The sequence below is a fragment of the Triticum dicoccoides genome, chromosome 2B (genome assembly GCF_002162155.2).
Source record: "Triticum dicoccoides isolate Atlit2015 ecotype Zavitan chromosome 2B, WEW_v2.0, whole genome shotgun sequence".
Lineage (NCBI taxonomy): Eukaryota > Viridiplantae > Streptophyta > Magnoliopsida > Poales > Poaceae > Triticum > Triticum dicoccoides.
Window position 1 is genome coordinate 716,123,216 of NC_041383.1, and position 8,707 is coordinate 716,131,922.

Here is an 8,707-nt window from a genome sequence, read left to right on the forward strand (position 1 = left end):
TGCTGCCGAGAAAGATCCGTCCATAGAGAGCGCCACACATCCCACTTGTGGTGGTGGATGCCAATGCATGCATGCAGCATGGTTGGTGTCGGTAATTTTTACTTGGCACACCTCGCACTCTGCATATATGCCGGTTCCATACGTACATTTGTGCAGTTCCACCAAAATGCAGCTGAATAACCCTGTTTGCAGAGATAATGAAAACGTGTGATTACATTATAGTGGCACTAGTTGATGAAACACACAAAATAAATAGAAGAAAATATTGCGATAGTATCATAGTATGCCATGCTGCGAGGGAGAGATGGGCCCTGCGACGCCTCATACGGTACGCCTCATACTGGACATCGTCCCAAGTCTCCCAGATACACCTTCTGCTAGTGATGAACATCAGTGTATGATACGTCTCCAACGTATCTATAATTTTTGATTGTTCCATGCTATTATATTACCCCTTTTGGATGTTTATGGGTTTTATTTCACACATTTATATCATTTTTGGGACTAACCTACTAACCAAAGGCCCAGCCCATATTGCTATTTTTTGCCTATTTCAGTATTTCGAAGAAAAGGAATATCAAACGGAGTCCAAAGGGAATGAAACCTTCGGGAGCGTGATTTTTGGAACGAACCTGACCCGGAGAGCTTAGAGTGCAAGTCAAGAAGCTTCCGAGGGCCCCATGAGATAGGAGGCCGCCCCCCTGTAGGGCGTGCCCCTCTATCTCGTGGGCCCCTCGGGCGGCCACCTACGTACTTCTTCCTCCTATATATACCTACGTACCCCGAAAACATCCAGGGCACCACGAAACACAATTTCCACCACCGTAACCTTCTGTATCCGCGAGATCTCATCTTGGAGCCTTCGCCGGCACTCTGTCGGAGGGGGAATCAACCACTTAGGGCTTCTACATCAACATCCTTACCGCTCCGATGAGTTGTGAGTAGTTTACCACAGACCTACGGGTCCATAGTTATTAGCTAGATGGCTTCTTCTCTCTTTTTGGATATCAATACAATGTTCTCCCCCTCTCTTGTGGAGATCTATTCGATGTAAACTCTTTTTGCGGTGTGTTTATCGAGATCCGATGAATTGTGGGTTTATGATCAAGTTTATCTATTAATAATATTTGAATCTTCTCTGAATTCTTTTATGTATGATTGAGTTATCTTTGCAAGTCTCGTCGAATTATCAGTTTGGTTTGGCCTACTAGATTTATCTTTCTTGCCATGGGAGAAGTGCTTAGCTTTGGGTTCAATCTTGCGGTGTCCTTACCCAGTGACAGAATGTGTTGCAAGGCACGTATTGTATTGTTGCCATCGAGGATAACAAGATGGGGTTTATATCATATTGCATGAGTTTATCCCTCTATATCATGTCATCTTGCTTAATGTGTTACTCTGTTCTTATGAACTTAACACTCTAGATGCAGGCAGGAGTCGGTCGATGTGTGGAGTAATAGTAGTAGATGCAGGCAGGAGTCGGTCTACTTGTTATGAACGTGATGCCTATATACATGATCACCCACCGTAATCTGTTCACCCACCGTAATACTTATGCTATCTTGTTATGCGCTTTTCTATCAATTGTTCGACAGTAATTTGTTCACCCACCGTAATACTTATGCTATCTTGAGAGAAGCCTCTAGTGAAACCTATGGCCCTCGGGTCTATCTCTTATCATATTTGCTTTCAGTCTACCTTTATTTGCATCTTTATTTATTGCATCTACATTATAAAATACCAAAAATATATTTATCTTATCATACTATCTTTAGTAGATCTCACTTTCGCAAGTGGCCTTGAAGGGATTGACAACCCCTTTATTACGTTGGTTGCGAGTTCTCAGTTTGTTTGTGTAAGTGCGTGGGACTTTTGAGGAGCCTCCTACTGGATTGATACCTTGGTTCTCAAAACTGAGGGAAATACTTACGCTACACTTTGCTGCATCACCCTCTCCTCTTCGAGGACAACCAACGCAAGCACAAGAAGTAGCAAGAAGGATTTCTGGCGCCGTTGCCGGGGAGGTCTTCGCTCAAGTCAAGACATACCAAGTACCCATCACAAACCCACCTCCCTCGCATTTACATTATTTGCCATTTTCCTCTCGTTTTCCTCTCCCCCACTTCACCCTTGCCGTTTTACTCGCCCTCTCTTTCTCAATCTCCTCCTCTCTTTTTTGCTTTCCGTTTGCTTGTGTGTTGGATTACTTGTTGTCATGGCGCAAGATAATACCAAATTGTGTGATTTCTTGAATACCAATAATAATGATTTCCTTAGTACTCCGATTGCTCCTCTTAATGATGTTGAGTCTTGTGAATTCAATACCGCTTTGCTGAATCTTGTTATGAAAGATCAATTCGCCGGCCTTCCTAGTGAAGATGCCGCTACTCATCTAAACAATTTTGTTGATTTGTGTGATATGCAAAAGAAGAAAGATATGGATAACAACATTGTAAAATTGAAGTTATTTCCGTTTTCACTTAGAGATCGTTCTAAATTAGGTTTTCGTCTTTGCCTAAAAATAGTATTGATTCTTGGAACAAGTGCTAAGATGCTTTTATCTCTAAGTATTTTCCTCCCACTAAGATCAACACTCTTTGGAACAATATTATGAATTTTAAACAACTTGATCATGAGCATGTTACCCAATCTTGGGAAAGAATGAAATTGATGCTTCGCAATTGCCCTACTCATGGTTTGAATTTATGGATGATCATACAAATTTTTTATGCCGGTTTGAACTTTGCTTCTAGAAATCTGTTAGATTCGGCCGTGGGAGGCACCTTTATGGAAATCATATTAGGAGATGCTACAAAACTTCTTGATAATATTATGGTTATTATTCTCAATGGCACACCGAAAGATCTTCTTGTAAAAAAGTGCATGCTATAGAAGAAATCAATGTTTTGAGTGGAAAGATGGATGAACTTATGAAGATGTTTGCTACTAAAAATAGTCCTCTTGATCCCAATGATATGCCTTTGTCTTCCTTGATTGAGAATACTAATGAATCTATGGATGTGAATTTTGTTGGTAGGAATAGTTTTGGAAACAATGCTTATAGAGGAAATTTTAATGCTAGACCGTTCCCTAGTAATTCCTATAATAATTATGGAAATTCCTACAGTAATTCTTATGGTAATTTTAATAAGATGCCCTCTGATTTTGAGAATAGTGTGAAAGAATTGATGATTTCTCAAAACAATTTTAATGCTTTGCTTAAAGAAAAATTGCTCAAAGTTGATGATTTGGCTAGGAACGTTGATAGACTTTCGCTTGATGTTGATTCTCTTAAAATTAGATCTTCTCCTCCTAAGAATGATATCAATGAGTCTCTCAAAGTAATGAGAATTTCCATTGACGAGTGCAAGGAAAGAACCGCTAGATTGCGTGCTAAAAAAGAAAGCTTTATAAAAGCGTGTTCTTCTAGTTTCCATGAAAATAATGATGAGGATCTTAAAGTTATTGATGTGTCTCCGATTAGATCTATGTTTTGGAATATGAATTTTGATGATTATGGGAGTGATGATGAATCAACTTTGCCTAGAAGGCGTCCCAAAAATTTGGAGTCTTTAGATCTTAATGTTAAATTTGGTAGAAGTGAGATTGGAGAATCCTCAACTTCCAATAATATTGAACCTACTATCTCGGATTTCAAGGAATTTGATTATGATAATTGTTCTTTAAAAGGTTGTATTTCCTTGTTGCAGTCCGTTGTTAATTCTCCTCATGCTTATAGTCAAAACAAAGCTTTTACCAAACATATTGTTGATGCCTTGATGCAATCTTATGATGAAAAACTTAATTTGGAAGTTTCTATACCTAGAAAACTTAATGATGAGTGGGAACCTACTATAAAGATTAGAATTAAAGATTATGAGTGTTTTGCTTTGTGTGATTTGGGTGCTAGTGTTTTCACGATTCCGAAAACTTTATGTGATATTCTAGGTTTCCATGATCTTGATGATTGCTCTTTAAATTTGCACCTTGCGGATTCCACCATTAAAAAGCCTATGGGAAGGATCAATGATGTTCTTATTGTTGCAAATAGAAATTTGGTGCCCGTAGATTTTATCGTTCTTGATATAGATTGCAATCTTTCTTGCCCTATTATTCTTGGTAGACCTTTCCTTAGAATGATTGGTGCGATTATTGATATGAAGGAAGGGAATATTAGATTCCAATTTCCACTACTTGGAAAAGGGCTATAGATGAAATTGACACTAATGGCGCACCAGAGAAGTAGTGCGCCACTACTATATACTAATGGCGCACCATATGGTGATGCGCCATTAGTGTGGAAGACACTAATGGCGCACCAGACACAAGGTGCTCCACTAGTAACAATTTTTTTGTTCATTTTTCCATACATACTAATGGCGCATCCTAGCTAAGTGCACCATTACTAGTTCTAATTAGTAATGGCGCACCAGCCACATAGTGCGCCAGTACTGTATTCTTTTTTTATTCTTTTTTTTGCAAAACTACTAATGGCGCATCGTGTCACAGTGCGCTATTACTAGTTTAAACTAGTAATGGTGCACTATGCCACGGTGCGCCATTAGTATATATATTATTATTTTTTTACTTTTCTTGCAAAACTACTAATGGCGCACCACCTGCAGGTGCGCCATTAGTAACTAGGGTTACTAATGGCGCATTTGGAGGTGGTGCGCCATTAGTAACCTGGGACCAACAAGATATTTTGGACAACCACACCTACCCACTCACTTTCCCCACTTCATTCCATCCACCTCCTTCTCCAAGCTTGTCGGCTGCCTCCTCCTCCTCACCTCATTTGCACCATAGATTCATCAAAATTAAGTGGTGAAATTACCTTTTTTGATAGGTAAGTACGGGGAAAGCTATCTTCATGTTGTAGATCTACTTTTTTTCTCCCTAGATCGCTCCAACAACATGCACATGCACTTTTTGTGGCCTAGCTACATCTATTTATGTTTGTGGTGTTGCATATGTTTGTGGGCTTGCATATATGTTTGTGTTTGCAGGTACCGGTATTTGAAATGCGATAGTTGCCAATATTTTGCCGGAATGTTGATTCATTTCCGTTTCGGCGAGAATTTTGGCACTATGCATTCTTTTTGGTCCTATTTTTAGGGAAGGTCTTGCCAAATTTTTTCTTGGTTCTAAAATATCGATTTGCTCCACCCCGCAGGCGACCATGGTCCGCACGATGACCGAAGGCATCATGAATAGGTTTTTGAGCTCTGCGAAGGCCGAGATGCTTCAAAAGAACGGGACAGAGATAAGACGTCCGTGTCGAAGATGCAAGCTGAAGATCCTTATTGCGGACCCGGATTCCGGGCAGGTGCGTGACCACCTGCTCTTGCGTGGTTTCATGGATGGCTATCGGTGGCAAGGTGATGAAGATGACTATGAAGTCGTCCATGGGGGCCGGGCAAGAAATGAGTGTCGGTATCAAAACCGGCGGATCTCGGTAGGGGGTCCTGAACTGTGCGTCTAGGCGGATGGTAACAGGAGACAAGGGACACGATGTTTTTACCCAGGTTCGGGCCCTCTCGATGGAGGTAAAACCCTACTCCTGCTTGATTGATATTGATGATATGATTAGTACAAGAGTGGATCAACCACGAGATCAAGGAGGCTAAACTCTAGAAGCTAGCCTATGGTATGATTGTTGTAATGGTTGTCCGTCCTACGGACTAAAACCCTCTGGTTTATATAGACACTGGAGAGGGCTAGGGTTACACAGAGTCGGTTACAATGGTAGGAGATCTACATATCCGTATCGCCAAGCTTGCCTTCCACACCAAGGAAAGTCCCATCCGGACATGGGACGAAGTCTTCAATCTTGTATCTTCATAGTCTTGGAGTCCGGCTGACGATGATAGTCTGGCTATCCGGACACCCCCTAGTCCAGGACTCCTTCGGTAGCCCCCGAACCAGGCTTCAATGACGACAAGTCCAGCGCATATATAGTCTTCGGCGTTGCAAGGCGGGTTCTCCTCCAAATTACATGTGCTTGCCAAATAGTGTCCGGCTTCCTTATGAATGTTGCGCTCCTTGGCTTCCACGCCAATAATGGCCCTATTCCACGCGTCGCACGAATGTGAAAAGCTAGGGTATCTTTTATGTTTTACCCCCTAGCTGCGCAAATAATCTGCCTATAAGAGAGGCAAGAATCCAGATCCAAACCACACCATCTTCCTTCTGCGAGTACTCATCGGAGCGCCTCTGACCAAAAAACCCATTCCATCATGGACCGTCGACGCGGCTCCTCCTCTCGCGCTCCCAGCCCTCCGCCAGGAGATTGGAGAAGATGCTCGGTTCCGCACAACGAGCTGGTGAAGCTTCAAGCGGAGGGATATCTTCCTCCGGCCTTTATGGTCCCGGTTCGAGCCGGGCTGGCCACCTACAAAGGTGGGAAGCAAGCGGAGGCCGCCCCTAGCCCCTCTAAAGGAGAGCGGGTGTGCTTCGTCCCCTATTTGATAAGGGGTCTTGGATTCCCTGTACATCCGTTCCTCCGCGGGCTCCTGGAGTTCTACGGACTCCATCTCCATCACCTCACGCCCGCCTCTATTCTGCAGATCGCGGGTTTTGTAGCTCTTTGCGAGCTATTCCTGGGCATCGAGCCCCATTTTGCGCTGTGGAAGAGGCTGTTCTGCCTCGTACCCCGTTCTCACGAGGGGTCAATATATCAAGTGGGCGGTGCCGAAATATGGCGCATCGCCGGGACCGGATACCCATCCGGTACCCCGAAGAAGGCGTCCGAAGACTGGCCTTCGGAATGGTTCTATGTAGACGACGCTCCATTGCCGGACCCAGTTCGGATCGGCCTCCCAGAGTTTAGTGGGGCTCCTCTGAAGAAATGCCTAAGCTGGCGTCCGCGGAGCCCTCAACTCGAGGAAGACAAGGGCGTCCATTATCTGATGGGCCGGATAAGATTGCTAGCCCATTCCGAACTGACCATGATTGGAGTCATGGCCACGTGCATAATGCGAGGGGTGCAGCCGCTGCAATACAGGGGCCACCCCATGTGGGATTTCAACGGGGAGAATGATGCCACCCGTCATGGCCGCAAAGGGCCAGAGTCGGCCGAGGATCTGGTGAGGATTCTGTCCGGCCTGTACAAGGGGGAGAAGGAAGACTTCCTCTAGACGAGCCCATTGAATGGGTTCTCAATGAATAACCCTCGGAGCTGGGTAAGCGGACGTTCATTTTTCTGACCCGTGCTTTCAAAGTTAAGTACCTTATTTTATCGATTTGTCGCAGGAACTGCGCCGGACTGTGGAGAGCATAAATAGTCCGGCCCCACAACCCGAGGACCCGGGAAGGTCCCTTGATCCGGCCTCCGAAGAGGATCCGGACATAAAGGTGGAGCTAATCGACGGGGTGTTCCACCAACTCAGCATGGACAATGCTTTAGTCGCCATCACGGCTGACTACCCCGGCCTAACCCCGGCTTCCCAGGTGAATATGACCGAAGTCTGACACCAGCATTTCATCCTTGCGCATTTCTGACCACCGTATATAATGGTGTCTCACAGGAGGTGCCTTCAAGGCAGGAAGCCGAGCCCACGGCGGCTGACCAGCAAGGGTCAGTCCGGCCCCGCAAGCGAAAGAGGAGTGCGGCACGAGTCGAAACGTCACCGCAATGGTATAGCCCGCGTCTTGCTATTTAGGAAAAGGATTTCTAGGAGGTGCATTAACTCTCATGACCATTCCAGGAGAAAGAGCACTCGCCGGATGGTGTCCGAAGAAGTTGCCAACCGAGCCTCCGTCCGCCAGGTTCCAACACCTGGTCCGGAGGGGGAGGCGAGCGCAAGGCGCGAGCCGGATTCTCCTCCAGCGGAGGATGCCGACCGGCTGTCCGCCACCAGGTCTGAGGTGGAGAGCGCCATGAATCATAGGCATCGCCGGATAGTTCTGCGTGACGCGTGTTTCTCTCCAGAGGTGTTGAATGCCTTCAATGCGGGATACGCGCACCTACGTGCCGCTCGAGATGGTTTAACCAGAGCCATGGAGCAATATGTAAAAGACATACGGGTAAGAGATTTTAATGGTTATATATGCCAGTAGCCCCCGAGACTTAAAGTAGTGATAGTAACTGATTTAAGGATCATATAATTTGCAGGACCTTACAGAGAAGAATGTCCAATTGTCCCAGGAGTTGCAAGAGTGCAAGGCCCAACTTGAGGCCGCACTCGCTGCCGCAGGAGGAAACATAGAGACCCCTCCTGGTAACACATTATTTCAAAAAGATAAGCGGTGTGCGGCGTGTGTGTAAGTCTGACAATGATATTGCAGATGTTGCCGGACTGGATCCGGACAAGCAACAACTACTGCGCCAGCTGAAGGCCGGCGAGAGGGTGCTGACGAAGGTGTAGCAGGAAAGGAACAAACTCTAGGATGCCCACGCCTAGCTTGGAGAGGAGCTGAAAGGTGTTCGGGCCGAGCTGTCTGGCTCCGTGAAGGAGAATCAGCGGCTTCGTCGCGGCATCTATAGTAAGTGCTTGAGCGAACTCCTTTGAAAAGAAGAGTTCGGCGAGGATGTCAATTGACAGAAATATGTCTGTAGGTGTGCTCACAGGTCGCCCTGCAGAGGAGATGCCCGTATCAATGGGTGATCAGCTTCCCGAGCTGGTGCAACTGCTCGAACGAGTTCGGCAGGCGATGAGCGGTGTCATCCAGGCTTTATGGCCGTCCCTCTCCCTACCCGAGGGCC